At 40.9% G+C, this 26,926-nt stretch overlaps 1 long non-coding RNA gene across 2 annotated transcripts in view; it reads right to left on the minus strand.

The window, feature by feature from the left end:
* Positions 1-26,926, minus strand: part of LOC141372819 (uncharacterized) — a 61,425-nt gene that overhangs the window by 34,143 nt on the left and 356 nt on the right. For both annotated transcript variants that reach the window (XR_012378267.1, XR_012378268.1), the window contains exon 2: positions 22,916-23,024. This is a non-coding gene — a long non-coding RNA (uncharacterized lncRNA). The remainder of the gene's footprint in view (positions 1-22,915; positions 23,025-26,926) is intronic.

Raw genomic sequence — 26,926 nt, forward strand, 5'->3', positions numbered from 1 at the left:
ATTTTTTTCTTCTTAACAAAACAAAGAATGCCCCTCCCCACAAAAATACACTGCATTGAATTAATGATTACAAATTCCCCAGCACATAGATCAGAAAAGCCAAGTGGCCTTATGTGTTGCTTTTCTGAAAAAGAAAGCTGAGTTGTCTTTTTAAGAAATGCAGTTGGTAGGGGCGCCTGGGTGGCTCAGTCGTTCAGCGTCTGCCTTTGGCTTGGGTCGTGATCCCAGGGGGCTCCCTGCTCAGCGGGAAGCCTGCTTCTCCCGCTCTCACTCCCCCTGCTTGTGTTCCCTCTCTCACTGTGTCTCTCTCTGTCAAATAAATAAAATCTTAAAAAAAAAAAGAAATGCAGTTGGTAAATTGAAAACAATGAAAAGGAAAATGTATCCAATAGAAAAAATAAAGATCCTAAAGATCGAACTTTTTGTTCTCCTTGAATAACATAAGTGCTAGTTTCTCTAGGTGGATGTTACCACCAAGTATGACGGTAATCCTGAATAAAGCAAACATAGTTATAATTACTTGGAAGGTTTACTGTTTTTACTAAGATGGTTGCAAAGTTCTGTTGTTTGCTGTACACTTCTTTAACTAGAGATCTAGAAGACAATTTTCAAGGGCTCTGTGGATGAATGCTCCCATGCAAAGTGACAGACTTTAATTGGAAGGAACTTCAAGATCTTTTCTTACTCTAAGACTAGGAGTCTATTGTCCATAAAAGGTAGAAAATTTTGTAGCAATATTTGTCAGATCTTTTCCCTCTGGAATTTCTTCCATTTCTTTCTTTTTTTCTTTTTTAAAAGATTTTATTTATTTATTTGACAGAGAGAGACACACAGTGAGAAAGGGAACACAAGCAGGGGGAGTGGGAGAGGGAGAATCAGGCCTCCCATGGAGCAGGGAGACCGATGCGGGGTTCGATCCCAGGACCCTGGGATCAGGACCCGAGCTGAAGGCAGACGCTTAATGACTGAGCCACCCAGGCGCCCCATTTCTTTTTAACAACAACAAAAAAAAAGAAAAAGAGAAAGAAAAGGAATATGTTCTGGAGGGATCTTGTGATTGTTTGCTCAGAAAAGATGAGTCATTAGTCAAGGTTAAACAGTGACTGTGTGGCAGAGAACAGATTGGCAATTATTCGGTTTTAAATTCTGACCTTGAAATTAAAATGAGAGAAAGTTCCTTTTGGTGTCTTAAAGATCCCCACTGGTGTGAAAAGTCTGCAGTTGCAAAGGAGGGGTCTTTGGCTGTGCCAGGTGGGCTCTCCTGGGAGCAGGTGCTGAGACAGGGAAAGGGTGGGAAAGGCTTCTGGGGGAGTAAAAGCTGTGAAGACAAAGGGGAGGCAAGCCCGCTTGGGCGGGGGTGTGTGTGGGGGGGTCCTCTGACCCAGGCTGACTTGACAAAGTCTTGGCCAGAATCAGGGACGCTCAAAGCACAGCCTGCATGGTAAAGGCGGAAATGTCTAGGCCTTGTCCATGGCCTGCCTCAGTCATTGCTGAGGGTTACCCTGAAAAGAGCAGGACCCCTCCCCACTCTCTAAAAAAAAAAAAAAGCTAGAGTGGCTCCTGAAGGAGGTATAAGTTGGAGGCTGTCCGCCAACCATGGACCCTGCGGCTCCCAGCTGGGCTCCAAACTGGGGAGGGAGCATCAGAGAACCTCCGAGGCCTCCAGTGCCCTGGGCTGGCTGAGCCTCCCCTTTGCTCTCAAATCCCCTCAAATCTCACCCATTTCCCTGACCCTCCTCTCCTCATGCACTCTAGGAGATGTCCAGCTTCTTCTCACTTTGTTATGCAGAGCAGTTGACACGATAAAAATAACTTCTTTCCTAGTCAGAGGAGTCCCATCTTTTCTATCCCAGGAGGCCTACTACCTGGTCTTTTCCCTGGCTATAAATATAGAACATGAAGCCACTCCCTTAATATGAGAAAGTGATTGTGGCAAATTTTTGCTCTAAATTGCACTTTCCCCTTCTCATTACAAACAGAAACAACCAGGGATGGCAAGAGCAGAGAGTGGCATTTGGGGACAAAAGCTGAGAGATTTACTGCCCTGGGTGCACGCCCTGCCCTTCCCACTTCTCACCTAAGTTCACCTTTGGGTGAGAGACTGGGTTGGTGAGGGAATGGTAGAAGCCCAAGAGTTATTCTCTTAAATATTCACAACTAAATCCCTAGGACAGCATTTCAAGGAATCTGACTATATCCCTTGCCTCTACTTTTTGATTAAATGTTGATTGTGCTATTTAATTAATAATTAATTCTGTAGAGAGCAGGAATTTTACTCCATAAATTCAAAAGTACAACAAATATCATATTCTTGATTTGTTTAAAACCAAATGGGCACCCCTAGGTCTTTCCTATATTGAAATTCTGGAGTCTTATTGATGTGTATCATTTTGAGGGTGGACTCTTTCCCTAAACATGGGATTTTGGGGTCAGAAGGTCAATGTATTTCAAATCTGAACATTCCATATACTGTCCCACACCCAAAAGTTTCAAAGTGTCTGATTATCCACACCCTCACCAGCCTGGAAGTTATCAATCTTTTCAACTTTCGCCAAGCAGATGGGCAAAAATTCAATTTTGTTATTATTTTAATTTGTATTTCCCTGGCTCCTGGCAAGATTGAGCAACTTTTAATGTTTTTATGGCACCTGCACTATCTTTGATCCCCTGGGTCATTTGTCTTCTTATTGATCTATAAAAGCCTTATGTAAGTAAGGGCTCTTAAGTCTTTTTTGTGTGCGTATGCTACAAATATTTTCTTTTAATTTACCACTTGTCCTTTGACTGCCTATGGGCTAGCAAAGACCGAGCCTCCTGCCCCTCAGCTCATAGTCTAGTGGGGGCATCAGATGAAAGACAGATAATAATAAGAGAACTTGATAAAATTATCTACAGATAATACATCATAATAAATGCCACAGGGGCCACTTCTAATATCCGCAACAAGCAAAATTTGTTTTCATATTAAATAATGCTTTTTATTTTTATTTATTTATTTTTTAAATATTTTATTTATTTTAGAGAGAAAGAGAGAGCGCACGCACACGAGTGGGGGGAGGAGCAGAGGGAGAGGGACAAGCAGACTCCACGCTGAGCGCTGAACGCAGAGCCCCATGCGGGGTTCAATCCCACGACCTTGAGATCATGACCCGAGTGGAAATCAAGAGTCAGATGCTTAACTGACTGTGCCATCCAGGTGCCCCTAAAAATGCTTTTTAATGTGTAATGAACACAATGTAACTCCACTGAAGGCCACTGGCATACTTTTATCATGAAGTCAGGTATAAAGATCACTACTTTTAGATTTTGCCATAACTTGACCACTTTTAACCTCATTCAACTTCTACCACTTCTTACGTGTCCTCTCTCAACCTACCACCCAAATTCCATTCTTCCTCCGAGTGTTTCTACCCAGTCTTCTATTTTCAAAGTAATGTATTTGTTAGTTTGTGATAGAGATTTTGGATAGATCTCCAGTGAGTCTTAGACTCCAAATATGTACATTAAAGAAACTGGAGAAGTCTTAGTTTCTCCAAATTCTTTTTTTTTTTTTAAGGTTTTATTTATTTATTTGAGAGAGAGAGATAGCGAGAGCAGGAACACAAGCAGGGGGAGTGGAAGAGGGAGAAGTAGGCTTCCTGCCAAGCAGGGAGCCCAATGCAGGGCTCGATCCCAGGACCCTGGGATCATGACCTGAGCCGAAGTCAGACGCTTAACAACTGAGGCACCCAGGCGCCCCTCCAAATTCTTTTTTTAAAAAGATTTATTTAGTTATTTTAGAGAAACAGAGAGAGAAAGTGTGGGGGCAGGGGCAGAGAGAGAGAGAGAGTCTTGAGCAGACTCCACACTGAGAGTGGACCTTGAGATCACGACCTGAGCCGAAACCAAGAGTTGGACGCCTAACTAACTGCACCACCCAGGTGCCCCAGGTTCTTCAAATTCTTGACTATGCAAACAGAGTTTCAGACTTCAGTATTTTAAAATTGGAGAATCTATTTTCCTGTTTAGTATTTACTCATTTACCAAATATTTGATTGCATACCTTCTATACACTTACTGTTTTAAATAACATTATAGCCACATGTTCATGGAACTTACATCCTAGTTGGGAAGGAGAGACATTAAATGGTTATAACGTAAGTTTATAATATGTCAGACAGTGATACAGACTATAAAGAAAAATAAGGCAAGATAAGAAGGGTATTATGGGTTGAACTGTGTCCTCTCCAAAACTGAAGTCCCAGTACCTGTGAATGTGTGACTTCATTTGGAAATAGGATCTTTGCAGATGATCAAGTCATGATGAGGCCATTAGAGTGGGCCCTAATCCAATGACTAGTGTCCTTATAAATAGGGGAAATCTGACACAGAGATATGCACACAGGGAGAACATCATATGAAGATGAAGGCAGAGATCTGCGTGATGCTTCCACAAGCCAAGGAACATCAAAGATTGCCAGCAAACAGCCAGAAGCTAGGAGTGAAACATGGAATAGATTCTCTCTCATGGCCTTCAGAACAAACCAACACTGTCAACATCTTGACCTCAGACTTCTGGCTTTTAGAACTGTAAGACAATAAATTTCTGTTGTTTAAGCCTCCTAGATTGTAGTACTTTGTTATGACTGCCCTAGGAAACTAATACCGAAGAGGGAAAGTGAGATTTTAGATGGAGTGATGAGGGAAGTTTGCATATGAAAAGAGAACAGAATGTAGTTAAGAAGGTAACTGGGAGACGCATAGACCAGGCAGATGGAAGAACAAGCGCAAATATCTTCTGGTGGGAGCACATGAGTGGCAAGTGTAAGGATTGCCAAGGTCAGAGTTCCTAAAGCATAGTGAGCGAAGTGAAGGAGAGTGGGGGGAGATAAGGTCAGACCACGTAGGGACCAACGGGTCATGTGTGGATAGTTGCCTTCTTCCCTGGGTAAGATGAGAAGCCATTGGAGGGCTGTGGGCAGAGAAATGACATCATTGTCAAAAGCAGCATATGTAGTTTTCTGTTAAGCAGAAAACAAGTTCCAAGTTCCTGATTTATGATTTTGCTTATGCACCTGTGTCAGCCAGGACTCTTGGGGTTGCCAGTGACAGAGATTCAGCTCAAACTCTCCTAAGCAAGGGAGGGAACTTATTAGCTCCCATAACCAGAAAGCCCATGAGTAATTTAGGCAGAGCTGGGGATAAACCCTTATCATCAGTAATCTGTCTCCTTTTCTCCTTCTTTCAGTTCTCCTTTCCTCTATGTTGACTTTATTTGCAGGTAACCTTTTATTATGTGGCAAAAGAACCACTAGCAGCCCTAGACTTCATGCTTCTTAATATTAGATATCCCAGGAGAGATTCTTTCTCTCCTACTGTTCACATAATCACCCAAAGAATGCTGGTTGGCTCCCTTGGTCATGAGCCTAGTCCCATAATTATCAATGGTGTTTTTTGAGACAGTTCTTTGACTAACTGGCCTAGATCACATGTCTACTTCTGTGGCAAGGAAGCAGACCCACAGGTTGGACTAACCAAGTGGATGAGGAGCATTTACCAAAAGAAAAGAGTTATATCAGGACCACAAAGTTGTACAGCTTCAGAATTCTGATTCACGTTCACGTCTATATGAATGGGACCCACTGCAGTGCACAATCCGTAAGAGACCATACATGGTGGTCCCTGGTTCTCTAACCTAAGGAAGGGGGAAAAGAAGCTGTGCAGGCAAAAATAGCAGGCATCCCCTAGGATGCCTAGTACATCTAATTACAAAGCTAGTCATTTATAACTTTAAGAACTTTTTTTTTTAAAGACTATTTATGCAAAGTCTGCTGGACTTTTGGCTTCCTAAAACAAAATATGATTCATAAAATGCAAATCTACAGCAGATATATAAATACATTTATTTTATCTAAAGAACGATATCCAACAGTGCTCATTATGGCACACTCTTGAACTTAAAGCAAGCAAATAATTCACCTTTGATAACTAGCATAAATGGAGTTATGATTCACAAATGCATGGTTCTTCCTAAGAACTTTGTGCATTCCTTTATTTCATAGCTATAGATTGGCCCCTAAGATTGACAGGTATGATGTTAGGAATTACAAATATAGTGGGGAAACCAAACAAACCTGGTTCCCGTCCTCATGGGTGAGATGGACATTGGACGATGAACACACAAATAAATATATACTTACATTGTGGTAAGTATGAAGGAGGAAAAGAACTGGGTTCTATAAGAGAAAATTAATAGGAGGTTGGAGGTTAATTTAGATTGGGATCAGGGATTTATCTGAGGTTGTGCCATTTAGGCAGAATGCTGAGGGATAAATAGGAATTAGCCAGATGAAGGGGGGGGGAAGGGAGAGTATTCCAGGCAGAGGGAATAGTATGTGCGAAGGCCTGAAAGAGTTCCAGATATCACCAGACATCCCTGCCCAGGCCCAGGGACATTATCCCAGATACTTACCATTTCAATTGTTCATTGCTTTCCATGATATTTCAAACTAACTAAATCACACACATTCCCTTTGCATCATTACACAGTAGATGGAATGTTTAGATTTCCCCCCACTGATTATAATTTTTATATATTAATGTATTAGTATACAAAGATGGCAAAGAGACCAAAAGTGATCAAAAATGGAATTGATGAAAGGATGATTGTAATTATTTCATGCCGGCAACATATTTTCAAATGTTTTGCAGTCATTTACCACTTGTTTCCATGACTTCATGGTAGGAAAGAAGAGGATGAAAGGATTTAGAAATAGATGAGGACACCAGCTATGGAGAGGAGGTTAGTATATACAGGTAATTCTCTAAAGTTCTCTTCTGGCATCTGCTAAGTGAAGGACAGAAGCCTGGGTGCTAACTACTGGGGAGGACGTAAAACTTGGATATCATAGTCCAGGCCCTAGATCAATCAGGGTCCAAACAGAAAACAGATGGTACACTCAGAAGGGGCTAATTTGGGGTGTCTTAAATATGAAGGGACTGTTTTCGAAGGTGTGTGTATATGAGCTCTTAATACATAAGTCCACAGAGATGAGAAAAGATGGTTACTGGACCTAAGAGGCGAAGATTATCTATCTATCTATCTATCTATCTATCTATCTATCTATCTATCTATCTACAGAGAGTCATAGAGTCATGTAGAGTTGCCACTCTGTATCAGAGAGGAGCAATGACCTTCAGTCAAGAGACGTAGTCAGCAGGAGGCAACTTTAGGGAAAGGGAGCAAGTGGGGGCGCCCGGATGGTTCAGTCGGCTTGGTTTCGGCTCAGGTCATGATCTCAGGGTTGTGAGATCCAGCCCCATGTCAAGCTTCATGTGCGGTGAGGAATCTACTTGAAGACCCTCTCTCTCTGCCCCTCCCCCCACTTGCCTGCATGCTCTCTCTCTCGAACAAATAATCTTTAGGAAAAGAAAAAAAAAGAAAGGGAACAAAGGGATCGAGCAATCTGACCTCTTTTTCCTCCTTCTTTCCTTTGACTTCTAAGTGAACCCAACCAGAAGGCAGAAATCATGAGCATCCACTGATGTGGTCCAGACAGGTCAACCTTCCCGGAAGAGAGTAGGACGGAGAAGAGGAGGAGTAGATCTGACCTGAAGGATGAGGAGATATTTTGCCAGAACTCTCTACAGGATTTCTACCAACCCCCAGGTATTTAGCTAGCTAACACCATGTTGCCTAGATTGATCCAGTTCTTCTTGACCATATTTCATAATTCACAATTCATCATTCATAACCCAAGGCTGGGTATGTATTAAGATACTCCAAAGTGCTTATCTGTTGATTCCTAAGATGCCCTGACAACTGGACAAGCAGTGTAATTCCTGCTTTTCTAGTTTCAGAGTTATTTGCTGCCTTTTTTGCCCCCCTACCCAGTCAACTCCTAAAAATGTACCGCCCAAAACACTTTGGCAATCATGTACTCGGAACAATTCCCTAATTAAGTGATGAGATACCTGAAGAAAGGCACTTTTGTCATACTGCTATCACCCCTATCATTCATCTTGGTTTTTCAAAATATTATAGGAATTTTCAAATATGAGAAACATCATGGAGAGTAACATAATGTGTACTCAGATATCCACCACCTTGATTTGGAAAACGTTAATATTTTGATGTTTCTGAATTTTTATTTTTTTAATTTTTTAATTTTTTAAAGATTTTATTTATTTATTCATGAGAGACAGAGAGAGAGAGAGAGAGAGAGGCAGAGGGAGAAGCAGGCTCCCAAGGAGCAGGGAGCCTGATGCGGGACTCGATCCCAGGACTCTGGGATCATGACCTGAGCCGAAGGCAGATGCTTAACCATCTGAGCCACCCAGGCGCCCCCGAATTTTTAAATAAAAATCATAGATAAAGTGTAAGGCTTCTTGTTACTTGTCGTTACCTCCTATTTATTCATTCATTAATGCCTTCATTCATTACTTTCATTTTAAAAAGATCTATTGAACAACTACTTAGTATGCAATAAAAGCAAATAAGTTTGAGACTTATTTCCTTTCCTCAAGGTGTTCTCAATCTAGCAATGATATCCCCCAAACGGTTGACTATTTTCAGTAGGTGTGTGTGAACATAGAAAAGTGGGGGGAAAAAAACTAAAGAAATGACAGCTTCTGCATTGAAAAATTGGCAATATAAGGTCACAGTGGGAACCAAAGAGCGAGATGGATAAAACTCCAATTGCACTAACATAGTGACCACTTTGCCTCTTCTTGTTTCTGATAGAATTGTATGGTAGATGCTCTTTTAGCAAATGAAAAACCTGCCACTAAATAGGTATTTGACATCAGCCAATTTTTATTACAGTTTCTAGTACCTAGTTCGTACTGAGCATATAGACAGTACTAAATGCTCAAAAAAAATCAATAGATAACTTTCAGGTCTAAAATTGTATAATTGTGTACATTTTTAAAATTTTATTTGAGGATAGGTACACTACATTGAAAGCATAATGCATTCAAATTCCTCTTACCCATAACTGACGGTAAGTTCTCTAAAATCAGGTAACTGTAAGGCTTGCCTATTAGATGAGTAGTGGAAACTTTTCACAAGGGAAACTATTCCTTTCAAGCTTGAATTTCTTCACATTCTGCCATTCTGCTGGGTCTGGTCTGTCTGGGTCTGCAGTTAGGAGATTGCAAGTCTATGTAGTATCTTGGTGCAATTTAGGAGGTCCCCCCTCTGGGCTCATACAGCCCTGCTAGCTTGTGACTCTGTGGAAAAAAATCGGCTCCCTTTCCTCAGAGACAGCCCCAAACCAGCCCACACCAGCCCCCCTCACCCCCTTGGCCCGGACTGTTTGCGCACTGCACACACTGTACAACCAGGTGCCTTGTTTCCAGTGCTAAAAAACATGGCTTTCAGCACACTACAGTGAACACCTCACAGTGCTGGGCACTTGGCCAGGTGCTGGAAATAAAAAGAGGAATAAGACAGAGTCTACCTTTGGTGTCTGGGACGAGGGCCATATAAACAGATTACCACAGCAAGACCTAGTAAAGTGATCAAAGAGAAACACAAACAAGATCACAAATGAAGGAACCACTCATTTTTCTCAGATGGGGCTGTGGTCAAGGAAAATTCAGAAAGGAAGAGGCTTCTGAACTGGGGTTCATAGAATGAGTAGAAGTTCATGAGGTGGGAAAAGGGCATTTGGGCTCCTGATGACGAGCATAAGCTAGGGAGTCTCTTCCTGCAGCCTCAGCCTCAGGAAAGCCTGGACGGCAGCTTCGGCACTTTGATCTAGGGTTTGGGTCCCACCATTTTTGTTGGGTATGTCTCTTTTTGTCTTTGAAGTGATCCAGACAAGCTCAGCAGCGGGGCTCGTATAAACAGTGTAAAAAAACAGTGTTCACTTGCCGGCACTCTGCCCCCACATAGCTCTCCTGGGAGTCTGCAGAGGCAGGAGCTGGCTGGTCAAAGGCCAGGGAGTTGGGAACACGGCCAAATGGCCTCCTTGAAGATACAGCACACAAGGACATTCCAGGAAGAGGGAGCAGTATAATACCACGGTATTTTGTTTGCCAGATGGAAATATCCTTAGTGACAAACATATTTAATTTGGCTGCAGGTGTGACCTCTGATTATGCAACAGAATTGTGGATCAGCTAGAATGTAATTTTTGAAAGACCGAGACTACTTATTTCCCTAGAAGGATCAGTTAGTTTTGCCCAGAAAAGCTGTTCAAAGACCGCGGACCACAATTTCTAACTCGAATGAACCTTTCCCTCTGTTGGCATGTTCAGCTGGTTGCTAGAAGAATCAGGAGGAAGCACAGCACAGCTCCACGGAAGCCACTGTCACTCTCAGAAAAACAACTAGGTGTGTGTCCTTTCAGCAGGGAGTTAGAGAGCGCTTCCCTGGGTCATTAAGGGACAGCGGTCAGACGCAGGCATCGGATTGACTATAGAGGGTGGGGGGTCAGTGGCAATGACCTTTCTTTGTGCCCCTACAGTAGGCACTCTGACGTTGCTGTGATGTACTGAAGTGATGGTGTCCTCTGAACCTGTTTGTGGAGTTCAAGGAGGACTAGAAGCTTCACTGGGCACTGTTCAGCACAATAAGGACAACAACAACAAACCTGCTGACTGTGTTTTTACTGATGAGTTCCAAACTAGCTATTCCAGGCCACACACTCATAAACTAGGTTCTCCTTTGATGACCCCTATGTTGAAATAAAAGGAGGTGGTGAGTTATGCAGCACCAGCCCTCAGGAACTGCCTGAGGGCCCTCGTTGCAACAATCTGATAACAGCAGAAAGCACTGAGGAGTACCTCCCTGCCCCTGTTTGTGATCCTCCAGTGCCCGAAACAGCTCCCACTGACTAGGGAATAGAAAACCTTGGCCCATATTAGTATCCAGGTAGGAGTCATCAAAGAGAACACAAGACAAACTCAAGAACACTTTATAAACACAAAAGAACATTTCTACAAAGTTAGGCAGGCCCATTAAAACATGGCAGGTGAAAAAATAAGATAAAATAAAATAAAATAGACCAAGGGCAGCCACAGAAGAGTCGAGGGATATGTCAGCTTGTATTTAAGTACCCTGTAAAAGGGGATCACATGTCAATGAATAGCAGTGGGAAAGTATCATGCACCAAAATGTCCTCAATCACCCTATAAAGACTTCACATTCTTCAGCTCAGGAATGAAAAAGATACCCCATTCCATCAGGTGCATATAACAAAAATTCAGGAACCATCATTTATTTCTCTCTTTTCTCCACTACTTTCCTCCCATCAGTCTGTCAGCAAGCTGACCTCCAAATTATATATTGATCTGTCCACTTCTTTTTATGTCCACTACCACCATCCCAGTCCAAGCCACAATAATCTCTTGCCCAGACAACCTCAATATCCCACCTACTGGTTTCTCCATACTCACTTTGGCTCCCCTCCATCTCTGATTTCAGTATGGGAAGGTCTTTCTAAGCATAAACCAATGGAAGAAATTAACAAAGGAAGAGTTACATATATTTGACAACAAAGAAAGCTTAAAAATTTTTTTTTTTAGATTTTATTTATTTATTTGAGACAGAGAGAATGAGAGTGAGAGAGCACATGAGAGGGGGGAGGGTCAGAGAGAGAAGCAGACTCCCTGCCGAGCAGGGAGCCTGATGTGGGACTCGATCCAGGGACTCCAGGATTATGACCTGAGCCGAAGGCAGTCGCTTAACCAACTGAGCCACCCAGGCGCCCCAGAAAGCTTAAAATTTTGAACGTCAAAAAAACATCACCACACATATTCCTTAGCAGAAGTGAAAGGGTTAGGGCAAAGAGAAATTTCACTTTCTACTATACGTGTTTCTGTATTATTTAGTCAGTGCCTATATATTGTCTTTTAAAACAAAGAAAATTGCACACAACAAAACATGTTATAAACAACTAAAAATAACAAACTGGAAAAGTATTTGATACATATGATAAGACTTAATAGATTTGATAGTCTTAATATATAAAAGCTCATACAAATCAAAAAGAAAAACATTAAGACCATCAGTATTAAAATGGGTAAAGAAAGGGGCACCTGGGTGGCTTAGTCGGTTGAGCACCCGACTCTGGGTTTCAGCTCAAGTCATGATCTCATGGGTTGTGGGATCAGGCACTCAGTGGAGAGTCGGGCTTGAAGATTCTCTCCCTCTGCCCCTCTCCCCGCTTGTGCGCATATATGCATGTGCATGCACGCTCTCTCTCTCTCAAATGAATAAATAAATCTTTCAAAAATGGGTAAGAAAAAAATTATACTTCGAAATAAACTACTAGGTTTTTAACAAAAAAATGAGTAAGGATATTGACAATAAATCACTGAAAATCAAATACAAATATGTAGTAAAGAAAAAAATGTCCCATCTAATAATCAAATAAACGAAAATTAAAAGCAAGATAACACCTTTTACATTTTAGGGTACCAAGACTTTTTAAAAATTTAATAAATCTATCACTTTCATCCACATTTTGTGGGAGTACATAATTTCTTTGGTAAGGATCTTGGCAATGTCAGGTATCTCAAAAGTTCATAGCCCTCCCCCCCCTTTTTTTTTGGAGATTTTATTTATTTATTTGAGAGAGAGAGAGTCAGAGAGAGAGAATGCGGGCAATCACGCAAAAGCTCAGGGGGAGAGGCAGAGAGAGAAGGAGAAGCAGACTCCCAGCTGAGCAGGGAGCCCGACACAGGGCTAGATCCCAGGGCTCTGAGATCATGACCTGAACCAAAGGAAGACACTTCACCGACTGAGCCACTCAGGTGCTCCAAAAGTTCACAGCCTTTGACTAGTGATTTTACTTCTAGGAATTTATCACAAGGTAATAAAATCACAGATATGGACAAAGATTAAACTGGTTCATCTAAGGATTATTTATAACATCAAAAATTGGAGAAAACATAAGGATCAAATAAGAGCACAGTTAAATCAATGCTGTTAAATCTAACAGTAAGGTAAGTTATAATAGTGCCATCAAAAATGTTTATGGGGGTGTCTGGGTGGCTCGGTTGGTTAAGCGTCCGCCTTCAGCTCAGGTCATGATCTCAGGGTCCTGTAATTGAGCCCTGAGTTGGGCTCTCTGCTCAGCAGGGAATCTGCTTTTCTCTCTCTCACTCTCAAATAAATAAAATCTTTAAAAAAATGTTTATGAAGGCTCAATATGATAAAAATACCTATTTTCCATAAGTTAGATATAATTTTAACATAATTCCAATAAAAATACTTTCAGAATTTTTTCAATAGAAAAACTGATCCTAAAAGTCAAATGGAAAAATAAACAAGAATGGCCAGGAAAACACTGGCAAGGGAAAAGAGCAATGAGAAAGGACCAGTATTACCACATATATATGAAAACATATTTTATGCAATAGTTAAGAGAGTACAGTACTAGAATATTAACAGCGAGACAAATGGAACAGTATAGACACAAAATACATACATTAGTTCATTCCATGGAAAAGGAAGCATCTTAAGTCAAAGGGGAAAAGGTGGACCCATGAGTAAATGATGTCAAGACAACTAGAAAGATACAAAGAAAACAGTTGGATCCGTGTCTTTGCAACATTAATCTCCCAAAAAAAAAAAAACCCAAGAAAGACGAAGAAATATAAAAATTAAAACTATAGAAGCACTAGAAGAAAACAAAGATTAAAAAGTTTTTTAAATGGAAAGGTCTGTGTAATGATGATTCAAAATCCAGAAGCCATAAAAATAAATATTAAGTCTGACTATATATAAAAATATATTCTAAAATTTCTACATGGGAAGATTCTACAAGAAAAGTCAAAGCCAAAACAAACTGGGAAAAAAGTTGTGATCTATGTCCCAGACATAGGGCTAATGTCCCTCATGTACACAGAGCTCCTATAAATCAATATGGAAGGCCTGTAACCAGTAGAAAAGTGGGCAAAGCTTATGAAATGACAGTTTAGTTCAATACAAATTTTAGGATTGTTTGTTCCAGCTCTGTGAAAAATGTTGATGGTATTTTGATAGGGATTGCACTGAATGTATAGATTGCTTTGGGTAGCAGTATTTGTTCTTCCAATCCATGAGCATGGAATGTTTTTCCATTTCTTTGTGTCTTCCTCAATTTCTTTCCTAAGTGTTCTATAGTTTTCAGAGTACAAACAAAGAGTACCTGTTTGGTTAGGTTTATTCCTAGGTAACTTAATAGCCAAAGTACTGTTGAAAAAGAAAACCAAAGCCGGAGGCATCACAATTCCAGACTTCAAGCTCTATTACAAGCTATAATCATCAAGACAGTACGGTACTGGCACAAAAACAGACACATAGATCAATGGAACAGAATAGAGAGCCCAGAAATGAACCTTCAGCTCTATAGTCAACTGATCTTTGACAAAGCAGGAAAGAATATCCAATGGAAAAAAGATAGTCTCTTTAACAAACGGTGTTGGGAAAATTGGACAGCAATATGCAGAAGAATGAAACTCTACCACTTTCTTACACCATACACAAAAATAAATTCCAAAATCAACGAAAGACCTAAATGTGAGACAGGAATCTATCAAAACCCTGGAGGAGAACACAGGCAGCAACCTCTTTGACCTTGGCCTCAGCAACTTCTTGCTCTACACATCTCCAAAGGCAAGGGAAACAAAAGCAAAAATGAAATGCTGGGACTTGATCAAGATAAAAAGCTTTTGCACAGCAAAGGAAACCACTGACAGAACTAAAAGGCAACCTATGGAATGGGAGAAGATATTTGCAAATGACTTATCAGATAAAGGGCTAATGCCCATAATCTATAAAGAACTTATCAAACTCAACACCCGAAAACCAAAAAATCCAGTCATGAATTGGGCAGAAGACATGAACAGATATTTCTCCAAAGAAGACATCCAAGTGGCTAACAGACAAGTGAAAAAATGCTCAACATTACTGAGCATCAGGGAAATACAAATCAGAACCACAATAAGATACCACCTCACACCAGTCAGAATGGCTAAAATTAACAACTCAGGAAACAACAGATGTTGGCGGGGATGTGGAGAAAGGGGAACCCTCTTACACTGTTGATGGGAATGAAAACTGGTGCAGCCACTCTGGAAAACAGTATGGAGGTTCCTCAAAATGTGAAAAATAGAGCCACCCTACGACCCAGTAATTGCACTACTGGGTATTTATCCAAAGGATACAAACATAGTGATTTGAAGGGGTACATATACCCCAATGTTTATAGCAGCAGTGTCCACAGTAGCCAAAATATGGAAAGAGCCCAGATGTCCATTGACAGATGAATGGGTAAAGAAGATGTGGTATATGTACACCATGGAATATTACTCAGCCATCAAAAAAAAGAAAAGAAATCTTGTCATTTGCAACGATGTGGATGGAACGAGAGGGTATTATGCTAAGCGAAATTAGTCAGAAATAAAACAGATAAACATAGGGGAAGGGAAGGAAAAATAAAATAAGATGAAAACAGAGAGGGAGGCAAACCATGAGACTGTTAACTATAGGAAACACATCGAAGATTTCTGGGGGGGAGGTGGATGGAGGAATGGGGTAACTGGGTGACGGGCATTAAGGAGAGTACTTGGTATAATGAGCACTGGTGTTATATGGAACTGATGAATCACTAAATTCTACCCCAAACCTAAAAAAAAAAAAAGAAAGAATATGGAAGAATTCTGTACCAGATGTCCTTTTCAAGACTTTTTAAGATTTCATGCCACTTTAAAGAAGTTGAAATTTGAAATTGTGGATAACACATTATAGGTGTGATTTATGCAAAAAAGAGATAGCAAGGATCCCCAGTGAGGACACCAGGCTCAAAGAAAAGGCTTTGGCTCGGGTCAGGTGGAAGAGTGTGGTACTCTTGGCCTTGGGGTTGAGTTTGAGCCCCATGCTGGGCATAGAGTTTACTTAAAAAAAATGTATATATATGTATATATATATATATACATATATATACACACATATATATGTTCTTTTTAAAATATTGACAAATAAATGACATGTGTTTTAAAATGTTTAAAGATGTAAAATGTAAAAGACAGTTTATAGGAAAGAATATAAGAATAATTTTAAAACTATGAAAAGATTCTCATTTTCGCTTTTTTTTTTAGAGAGGGAGAGAGGGAGGGAGGAGAGGGCTAGAGGAGATAGAGAATTCTTTTTAAAGGAGAGGGAGAGAGAGAATCCTCAAGCAGACTCCCTGCTGAGTGTGGAGCCCAATGCGGGGGTGGGGGGGGGCAGGGTGGGATCCCGGGACCCTGAGATCATGATCTGAACCGAAATCAAGAGTCAGATGCTTAATTTACTGAGCCACTCAGATGCCCCTCATCTTCACTTTTAATAAGAGAAATGCAAATTAAAACTAAATGGAAATATTACTTTATTTATCCAGTTAGCAAAAATGTCCAAACTTTTGGCAAGGCTGCAGAGAACTGGGTTCTCGCACAGCTAGTAAGAGTGCAAAATGCCATAAATCCTATGAAGGGAACTTAGCAGCATCTATCAAAATCATAATTTTGATCCAGAAATTATAATTCACGGGGGGGGGGCGCTGGGTGGCTCAGTCGTTAAGCGTCTGCCTTCGGCTCAGGTCATGATCCCAGGGTCCTGGGATCGAGCCCCGCATCAGGCTCCCTGCTCAGCGGGAAGCCTGCTTCTCCCTCTCCACTCCCCCTGCTTGTGTTCCCTCTCTCGCTGTCAAATGAATAAATAAAATTAAAAAAAAATTCGACTTCTGGGAATTTATTTATGCGTTTGCATGCAAAAATAATGTACAAAGCTAGTAATTTAAGCACTGGTTGTCATAGGAAATGAATAGAGAAAAACAATTGTCTACCACTAGAAGACTAGTTAACCAGTATGTACCTATAAAAAATGGTAAAACTCACTATGGAAATATCTATAAGAGAAATTATGATAATGTGAACAATATACTATCTTTTATGTAAAAAGGTGGGGGAGAGAATAAAATCTATATTCATATTCATATTTGCATAGGATGCTGCAGGGAAGCGTCCGCTGGGACTGCAGTCATCTGAAGGGGCTGGAACATCCACTACTAAGCCCACTTGTGATGGCTGGCAGGAAGCTTCAGTTCTTGGCCATATGGGCCTCTCCTTAGGGCCGCTCACAAGCATGGCAGCTGGCTGCCCACAGAGCAAGTGATGGGTGGGGTGAGGGTGGGGGTCCCAAGATGGCAAAGTGCAGACCTCTCATCACCTCAGCTCAGAAGTGGAATATCGTTCTATTTGTTAGAAGCAAATCCACTTCATGCTCCTGGGGAGGGAAATTCAGCCTAATCTCTCTGAGCAAGGAGTACTATAGAATTTGTGGACCTGGTTTTTAAACTACCACGGATATATACTAACTAAGGATAGCGGTTACCTAGGGGTTATGGGGGAGTGAGGAGATGGGCAGATATGGAATGGGTCGGAGAAGCATTGTCACTGGTATCTTTAATTGTGGTAAAATATATATAATAAAATTTATCATCATAACCATTTTTAAGTGTACAGTTCTGCATCATTAAGTCCATTCCCACTGTTGTGTAACCATCACCACCATCCAGCTCCAGAATTCTTGTCATTTTGCAAAACTCAAATCCTGTACCCATCAGACAATACCTGCCCCCTCCTTCCCTACAGCCCTGGCAACCACCATTCTTTCTATGTCTGTGAATTTGACTCCTCCAGGTATCTTATATAAGAGGAATCATATAGTGTGTGTCCTTTTGTGACTGACTTATTTCACTTAGCATGATGTCCTCAAGGTTCATTCACATTCTAACTTGTGTCAGAATTTCCTTCCTTTTTAAGGCTGAATAATATTCCACTGTATGTAGAGACCATATTTTTTATCCATTCATCAGTGAACATGTGGTTTGCTTCTACCCCTATCATGAATGATGCTGCAAAGAACATCTGTGTACAAATATCTCTTTGAGTCCTCACTTGTGTATTTTTATATTTAAAATTTTTTACACCATGGAAATTGCATTAATAATCAGTTGCTACATAACAACGATGACTTAATATTTCTCCTGGTTCTGTGGCTTGGCTGGGTGGTTCTTCTGCTTGTTTACCTGGCCTCAGTCACATGGTAGCATTCAGCTGGGAGATGTGGTGGGCCCGAAGGTCCAAGTTGGCCTTGTTCACATGGCTGCCAGTTGGTCTTGGCTCTTGTTTTCCTCCCTGTGACCTCTAATCCTCTCGTAGGTTAGACCACCTTCCTTACATGGGGGACTCATAGAAGTGTTCAAGACAGGGAAAGCAGAAGCTGCTTTTTTTTTTTTTTTTTTTGGAACTCTCTGGAACTTGCACAATGTCACTTCTGCTATCTTCTATTGGTCAAAGCAAATGTCAAAGACAGCTCAGATTTCAGATAGAGAAAGACAAACGCCACATGATTTCACTTATATGTGAAATCTAAAGAAGAAAACAAACAAACAAGTAAACAACAACAAAAAACCAAGGAGACTCTTAAATACAGAGAACAAACTGGTGCTTGCCAGAGGAGAGGTCGATGGGGGGGCGATGAGTGAGAGAGATGAAGGGGGTAAGAGGTACAAACTTCCGGGTGTAAAATAAATGAATCACAGAGATGAAAACTACAGCATAGGAAATAAAATCAATAATATTATAATGTTGCATGGTGACAGATGGTGACTACACATACCATGGCGAGAACCATTGAGAATCGTTGAATTATGTTGTTGTACGACTGAAACTAATGTAATCTGACTGTTAAATGTGCTTCAGAAAAAGCCCAGCTCAGCTTCAAGGGGTGGGGAACAGACTCTACCTCTTGATGAGAGTAGCTGAAGATATTTGTGGCCCTATTTAGGGGCACCTGGGTGGCGCCGTTGGCTAAGCGTCCCATTCTTGGTTTTGACTTGAGTCATGATCTCGGGGCCTGAGCCCCAAGTCAGGCTCTGAGCTCAGCGTGGACTCTGCCTGAGATTCTCTCCCTCTCCCTCCCTCTGCCCCTCCTGCTCGTGCTGTCTCTCTCTCTAAAAGAATAAATAAATAAAATCTTAAAAAAAAGAAAATCTGTGGCCATTATTTAACCTACCACAGGAACATATTACTTACTCCACACCATAAATGTCTATAAGTAAATCTCTGCACCATAAAATGTCTGTAAGTAAATCTTAACAGTATGGGAAAATTCACTTTTATATTTTAATATAATTTTTTATATTTTAATAAGCAGAGAACAAAACTGCATACAAATTATGATTTATACCTCTACCACCATGGTCTCAGGGCTTCCCTGCTGCCTCCCTGACTACGCTGTGTTTAGGCTTTTTCCCGTCTCTACTAGAGATAATGGCTCAACCCAAAATGCTTAAGTAGTAAGGAATATGGATTGTTTCACATGGCAGAGAGTTGGGAGGAAGGCAGCTGCAGTGGTTGAAAATGCAGCTACTTGCTAATGTCAGCAGGGCCCCAGAGCTGGGGCAGCGGTTCAGCCCGATGCACACGCTAGTCTCCCTCACGGCCATGGCCACGTGGTGGCTGGCGGCTGCTTTTCAGTTACAGGTGTCGCATTCAGAACTGAAGACCTCTAGAGGGAGAAGAGGTAGGTGTCTTCCTGGCGTCTCTCGGCCCCTTCAACTCTTCATTTTGAAAAATTTTAAACATACTGAAAAGCTGAGAGTAGTAATGACGACCCATATACCCTCCACCTAGATTCAACAACTGATAACATTTTGCCACATGCCGCAATTGCTTAATCTCTCCTTCACTCTTTGTCCTATGCCATTCGAAAGTAATTTGCAGACATCATGACACTGTACCCCTACATGATTCAACCTATATTTCCTTTTTTTTTTTTAAAGATTTTATTTATTTATTTGAGAGAGAGAGAGTGTGCACACAAGTCAGGGGGAGGGGCAGAGCAAGAGGGCTAAGCAAACTCCACACTGAGCACAAAGCCCGACATGAGGCTCGATCCCAGGACCCCGAGATCATAACCTGAGCCGAAGTCAGACACTTAACCCACTGAGCCATCCAGGCCCCCCATCAGCCTATATTTCCTAAGAATAAATATGTCTCCTATAGATCCACAATAACAGCACACTTAAGAAAAATTAACAGTAATTCCCTAGTATTGTTTAACATTCAGTCCAAGATCAAATGTCCTCAGTAGTCCTTAAAATGTATTTTATAGCTCATCTCTTTTATACCAGAATCCAATCAAGTTTCATACACTGCATTTGTTTTTATGTTTCTTTTGTCCCTTTTCATTTAGAATATTCCCTCAATTTGATTCCCATTGCATGTTTTTCTTTTGAATCATTCTGATATATCTCCTCATGATGCCATTTATTTTGTTCCTCTTTGTATTTCTTGTGAACTTCAAAATTAGATTTAGATGCTTGACTAGATTTATGTTAGACCTTTGGCCAGAATATTTCATAAGTGGTTTACTGTACCTTTGTTAGTGAGGAGAATTTCTCAGAAGCCCCATAGTAGACTTTTTCATAAGTGCCATTGGCCAGAGCAGGGAAACATGCACTGGCCTGGACCAGTCACTGGTGATGGAAGTGGAAATTTCATGCTTAGGTTCATTCATAAGATGTACCTCTGCGGGCTGAGGGTGGTGCCTGGCTCCTCGAAGGGAGGAATGTGGATACATGTACAAAATGGGTTCTGCCAGGTAGAGGAAGCAGGATGCACCGTTTCCCTGACCCCTCCTATGCATGAGCAATTTCCGCTGGTGCTACCTTCGCCCACATGATATCCACCCACTTTTCTCCATCTCCACTACCACACCTGTCCAAGTCACCAACAATGCTGGCCCAGGCTCCAGCCACAAGCTCCTAACCAGTCTCCCTGTTTCCAGTCTATTCTCCAGACAGACAAGGCAGAGTTGTCTTTTAAAATCTAAGTTGGAGGGTGCCTGGGTGGCTCAGTTGGTTAAGCGACTGCCTTCGGCTCGGGTCATGATCCTGGAGTCCCGGGATCGGGTCCCACATTGGGCTCCCTGCTCAGCAGGGAGTCTGCTTCTCCCTCTGACCCTCTTCCCTCTCATGCTCTCTATCTCTCATTCTCTCTCTCTCAAATAAATAAAATCTTTAAAAAAAAAAATCTAAGTTGGATTATGCCCAATCCCTGTTTTAATCCCTCCAGGAGCTTCTTTGTGCACTTAAGCTAAAATCCTCAAATCTCAACTTGGCCTACAACATATCACATCCCTTGGTTCCTGCTTACCTCTCCACTTTTCACTTGGCCTACCCTCCTGTGCATTCAGTAAACGCCAGCTATGCAGGCTTTCGCTCTTTGAATGCACTAGACCCTCTACTGATTCAGGGTGTGTGCACATGCAGTTCTTTCTCCTGGAACACTACCCCCCCCCCCCCCCCACACACACTCTGTGCCTGGTAGCAGACTGTAACAGTTGTTATGGGCTCGAATTGTGTTCGCCCCAAATTCGTATCTCGAAGCCCTTAACCTCTAGTACCTCAGAATGAGACTGTTATTTAGAGATAGGATTTTCAAAGACGTAATTAAGGTAAAATGAGGTCTTCAGGGTGGGTTCTAATCCAATGTCTGATGTCCTTATAAAAGATAATATTAGGCACAGACACAGAGGACAGAGCTTAACTGTCACTTTCTCAGAGGTATTTTCCTGACTCCATAATCTGGATTAGGACTCCCTGTTAAATTCTTTCATAGTGTAAGATTCTTTTTTTGTTAGTGGAACCCCAATATCCACTCTCCACATTTTCAATAATAACAGGACCCCTGATTTCTAACTGGGCACATGGCCGACTAGAATAAAAACTAATTCCCAGCTTCCCTTGTAGAAAACTAAATTCTGACCAATGGGATATGGGCAGATGTGATATGTGCAAATTCTGGGGTGTTTCCTTAAAGTAAAAGTTTTTGTTTTGCTTTGTTTTGTTTTTTTAAAAGATTTTATTTATTTATTTGACAGAGAGAGACACATCCAGAGAGGGAACACAAGCAGGAGGAGTGGGGGAGGGAGAAACAGGCTTCCCTTGGAACAGGGAGCCCAATGTGGGGCTTGATCCCAGGACCCTGGGATCATAATCTGAGCCGAAGGCAGACACTTAACGACTGAGCCACCCAGGCGCCACTTGTTGTTGTTGTTGTTTTAAGATTTTTAAGATGTATTTATTTATTTGAAAGAGAGAGAGAGTGCATAGCGGGGAAGGGCAAAGAGAGAGGGAGAGAGAAACTCTAAGCTGACTCTGCACTCAGTGCCGAGCCCCACACAGGGCTTGATCTCATGACCCTTAGATCATGACCTGAGCCAAGACCATGAGTCAGAGGCTCAACCAACTGCACCACCTAGGCGCCCCAAGCAGGAGGTTGTTTTTTTTTTTGTCTTATTACTGGATAGTTTATTGAAACCAAACTGATAATACAGAGAAGAGACTGAGGTGGCAGCTGCCAGAATCTTGGTGGATTACAGATGCAAACTGGCTGAGACGAGTCCTTAAACCCACACTTCAGTAACAGACTGATAAATCAGTTGCATAAATACAGAGAACGAAAGACACGAGACATTTCACAGCTTTTCGCTTTGCATTTCTGTTTTAAACATACGTATGTTACAACTTTACATGTTAAATTACCACGCCACAGATTTTGTGACAATGGCTAAGGATGCAGTGGTCTCATCCCCCTGATATAAGCAGAGTTTGGTCTGCAACGTACAACATTTCAGTGAGGTACCAAACAAACCCTTAACACATAACACATAAAAAGATCTTTAAAAATCAGATTAACACAATGCTCTTCGGGTTATATAAAGAAGAACGGGAAAGTGGAAAAATAAGACATTAGGGATGCTTCTAACTGATAGTGTCTTGAGATCTTAAAAGTTTCATTCCCTTACTCCAAGGGCAAAAAAAATTTTTTTTAACTAATGGAAAAAAGAAAGCAACATCATACATAACACCCTACAATGAGGAAAAACACTTACCCTTACAGTGCTTAGACGCTTCCATATAATAAATACAGCAGGTAGCAGAGCAAAAGCAGGAGGTTCTTAACCTAAAGAAGTTGTGGATAGAATTCTTGGAGCCTGTGAACTAGAATGGGAAAAAAATTACATCTGTAGTTTTGTGAACTGCTAACTAAAATTTAGCATTTTCTTCAATTATGAATACAGGCAACGAAGCACAAAAATATTGGCAGTAACTGTGATCCTGTCACCAAACAAAATCAGACATTTTCATATCACATAATCATTTTGCAGATATCTAATATATTGTTTATGTCCATCGCCACTATGAAATTTGAAATTACACTCACTGCAAGTTTATTAGTTGATGCTTAAAGAAGCACATACTCTGCTATATTCCACGGCACAAAAATGACTTCTCCCTTAAAGAGAAGGGCGTCTTGCCCCTTATCCTTTCACTCTTGCTACTGGCTGCCATAGAGAACTACTAGAGAGTCATGTTGTATATACCAGCAAGGGCTATACTCCTCAGAGAGTAGAATGACCAAACTGAGAGGGCCTAAGTCTCTGGGATCTTCATGCAATCTGAGACTGCTTACATCCAAATGGCTACGTGACAGAGGGATAAATGTTTACCTTGTTTACAGCACTGTGACTTTGTGTGTTTATTTGAGCAGCTGAATTTATATCCTTATTAACACAATAGCAATTACCACATTTTATGATTACATATTTATTTGTGATGATTTTGGGGTAAATATCTTTACTACTAAGAATAAGCTCTTTGAGGACATGAAGCATGTCTATCTGCTCATTCTGGAATTCGGGCAACTGCTACCGTGTAGGAACAGAGTAAACTTCCAATAAATGTTTTAAAACGAATGAAATAATAGCATAATAAATATTTATAACCATGTTTGGCTACTCAAATAATATTGTACAGGCAATATTTAAAAACAAGCAAAAAGCTTGTTCAAAAAAGGTTAGAGCTAATACCAAAATGTAAACAGTAACTGTCTGAATTATTGGTTTTAGCATGATTTTTTCCTCTACATACATATGTATACTTTATATACTTTAATTGCATATATAGACATATACATATATATTCTTTAATGACTACATATATATCATTAAAGGAAATCTGGAAAATATAGGCAAATGTGTGTGTGTGTGTGTGTGTGTGTGTGTGTGTGTGTGTATAAAATGAAAAACATGTTACAAAACAAAATGGACTAAGAAGTCAGTTGATCCCTGAGGGCCTTGGAGAAGGAGGAGAAAGCGTGCGAAGTAGTCTTATTCTGGGAGATTTAACCAGCTGTGATCTGGTGTAGACCCTCTCAGACCGTTTAGATGCTCAAGATGTCATGTAAAACCCAAAATGCCTGACCGACTCTTAACGTAAGGAAAGAAACTCACTTCTTGATAAGAGGGGAGCAATATTCTTCTGGAACAATAAGGCATAACTCTTTAAAATACAGCAATCAACCATAGGACAATCTTTACTGGGCTAAAGCTTGGAAAGAAGTGTTCTTATATTTCATCCATAATTACACAGATGGCACAGTTATAATCACCATATACTCAGAAAGGCTATAGTGAGCAAATGCCACGGCTAAAGGCCAAGTTAACAATTGTGCTCTGTGGTCATTTATTTGTAAATGTTAATTCTGGGGTTAAGCATTGAGCTTCTGCCTTGACTGAAACCTGGACTGAATAAAAGTATATGCATACTTCAAGTATACTGGTTTTGATACAAAGTAATTAGACTAAGGAAATATTTTATGTGCTCATAATTCTAAAAAAATAAATTTCAAGATTAGCAAATAATAGATGTTCTTATAAATGTTAGTTGGTGGCAGGGTGTTATCCATAGCATAACTTTAAAAGTCCTTAATTTTTCCTCTATTGCCATTATTTGGAATTCTGCCTTAAGGTTTATATATCTATAGGCTCATAGTATGTATTACTTAGATTTGCGTTAATTTGTGATTACTAGAAAAATGGTATTTTTCAATACAGACTGACTGACTTGGAGATAAGGAAACAAATGAAATATGTCCATCAGAAAGATGTGAAACTAAGTACTGGAAATAAAATGGAAGACAAGTTAATAATATCTAATGGTAGTTGTCAAAGAATAATTTTTAACAAGATTATACAACCACGACTCTCATACAGATATAAAATGAACACATGTCAAGAATTTCATTTAAAGGGCACCTAGCTGGCTCTGTCAGTAGAGAATGAGACTCTTGATCTTGGGGTTGTGAGTTCGAGCCCCATGTTGGGGGCAGAGATTACTTAAAATCTTTTTTTTTTTTTAAAGATTTATTTGTTTAGGGGTGCCTGAGTGGCTCAGTCGTTAAGCGTCTGCCTTCGGCTCAGGTCATGATCCTGGGGTCCTGGGATCCAGCTCCACATCAGGCTCCCTGCTTGGCCGGGAGCCTGCTTCTCCCTCTCCCACTCACCCTGCTTGTGTTCCCTCTCTCTCTGTGTCTCTCCCTGTCAAATAAATAAATAAAATCTTTATAAAAAAAAAGATGTATTTATTTGAGAGGGGGGAGAGAGAGAGAGAGAGCACGAGTGGGAGGGGAAGAGGGAGAGGGAGAGAGAATCTCAAGCAGATGCCATGCTCAGTGTGGAGCCTGATGCAGGGCTCGATCTCACAACCCTGAGATCATGACCTGAACTGAAACCAAGAGTCAGATGCTTAACCAACTGTGCCACCCAGGAGCCCCAAAAATAAAATCTTAAAAAAAATTTTTTTTCCATTTAACTCATTAATTAATGTGGGAACCAGTAAGATGTTGCAACCAATTCAAAGAAGTAATCAAAGTACCATACTGTATAGGCAGTTAGGAATGCTTAAGTAAATCTGCTTAACAGACACAAAACTGGTCAATATCCATAGAACAATAATCAACAGTTAATACAATTTGCATATTTATGGACAAGAATTGTTTGCATTATTGTCAATATCCTGCAACTTACGGAATTGTAAAATAGCTCAAAGATGATGAAAGGCACAAAGACCCCACAGAATCAAATAACCTGAACAGTGTCTAGCTTCCCACTGGGACACCCAGCAATCTTTTTGCTCCTTTTAGTTTTTTAGAGAGAGGGAGAGAGAGCACATGGGGGGCCAAGGGGCAGAGGGAAAGGGAGAGAGAGAATCTGAAGCAGGCTCCACACTCAGCATGGAGCCCAATGCAGGGCTCTATCTCACAACCCTGAGAGCATGACCTGAGCTAAAATCAAGAGTTGGACATCTAATGGACTGAGCCACCGAGACACCCCTTTTTGCTCCTTTTAAACAGTCACAGAGATATGAAGTGGAGCCAGGATCTGAGTCCAGGTTTCTCATCAGCTATGAAGCCATGGATGTGAGTATGAAGGAAAAAAAATTAATGGACCTGACCAACTATACTACATTAGATATAGAAGAGGGAAAAGGGAAGGATGACTCCGAAGTGTTTCCTCTGGTTGTGAGAGGGGGAACACTGTTCAGATAAATGACGAGACTAAGAAGGGCAGTAATTTGATGTGGTTTTTAGACAGGTAGACTTTGAAGTAATGGCAAGATGTCTAGATGGAAAAGTCTCGCTGGGCAGGAGATCAGAATTGGAGATGTAGATGAGTGATTTTTTTTTTTCTTTTACGGATCAGGTTTAAATTGTGGTACTGAAAACACTAGTGTGTGTCTGTGAGAGCTAAAGGACAGAAGCCAAGAGGGAAAAGAGAACATTATGCAGGAGGGACTGAGGTCCTGCACAGGCTGCAGAGAGGAGGGGGGTCTCAGGGAGTAAAACTAAAGCGGGGTAAATTGGCTAGAGTTCGTAGGTCCAGGCAACAGGGTACACTCCTTCGGGTTTAAGGAGGTGGAGTCACAAATGCAAACAGCTAGGGTTGAGGCTGAAAAGTAAATAGAGGCCATATCATGGAGGGGCGTTATCCAATCCACAGTAAAGACTGTCAAGCAAGCAAGGATCATGATGAGATGTACACTTTAGAAAGAACCAGTCTGGT

Source organism: Callorhinus ursinus, unplaced genomic scaffold (assembly GCF_003265705.2).
Source record: "Callorhinus ursinus isolate GAN/ISIS: 27379988/994484 unplaced genomic scaffold, GSC_fseal_2.0 scaffold5, whole genome shotgun sequence".
NCBI lineage: Eukaryota > Metazoa > Chordata > Mammalia > Carnivora > Otariidae > Callorhinus > Callorhinus ursinus.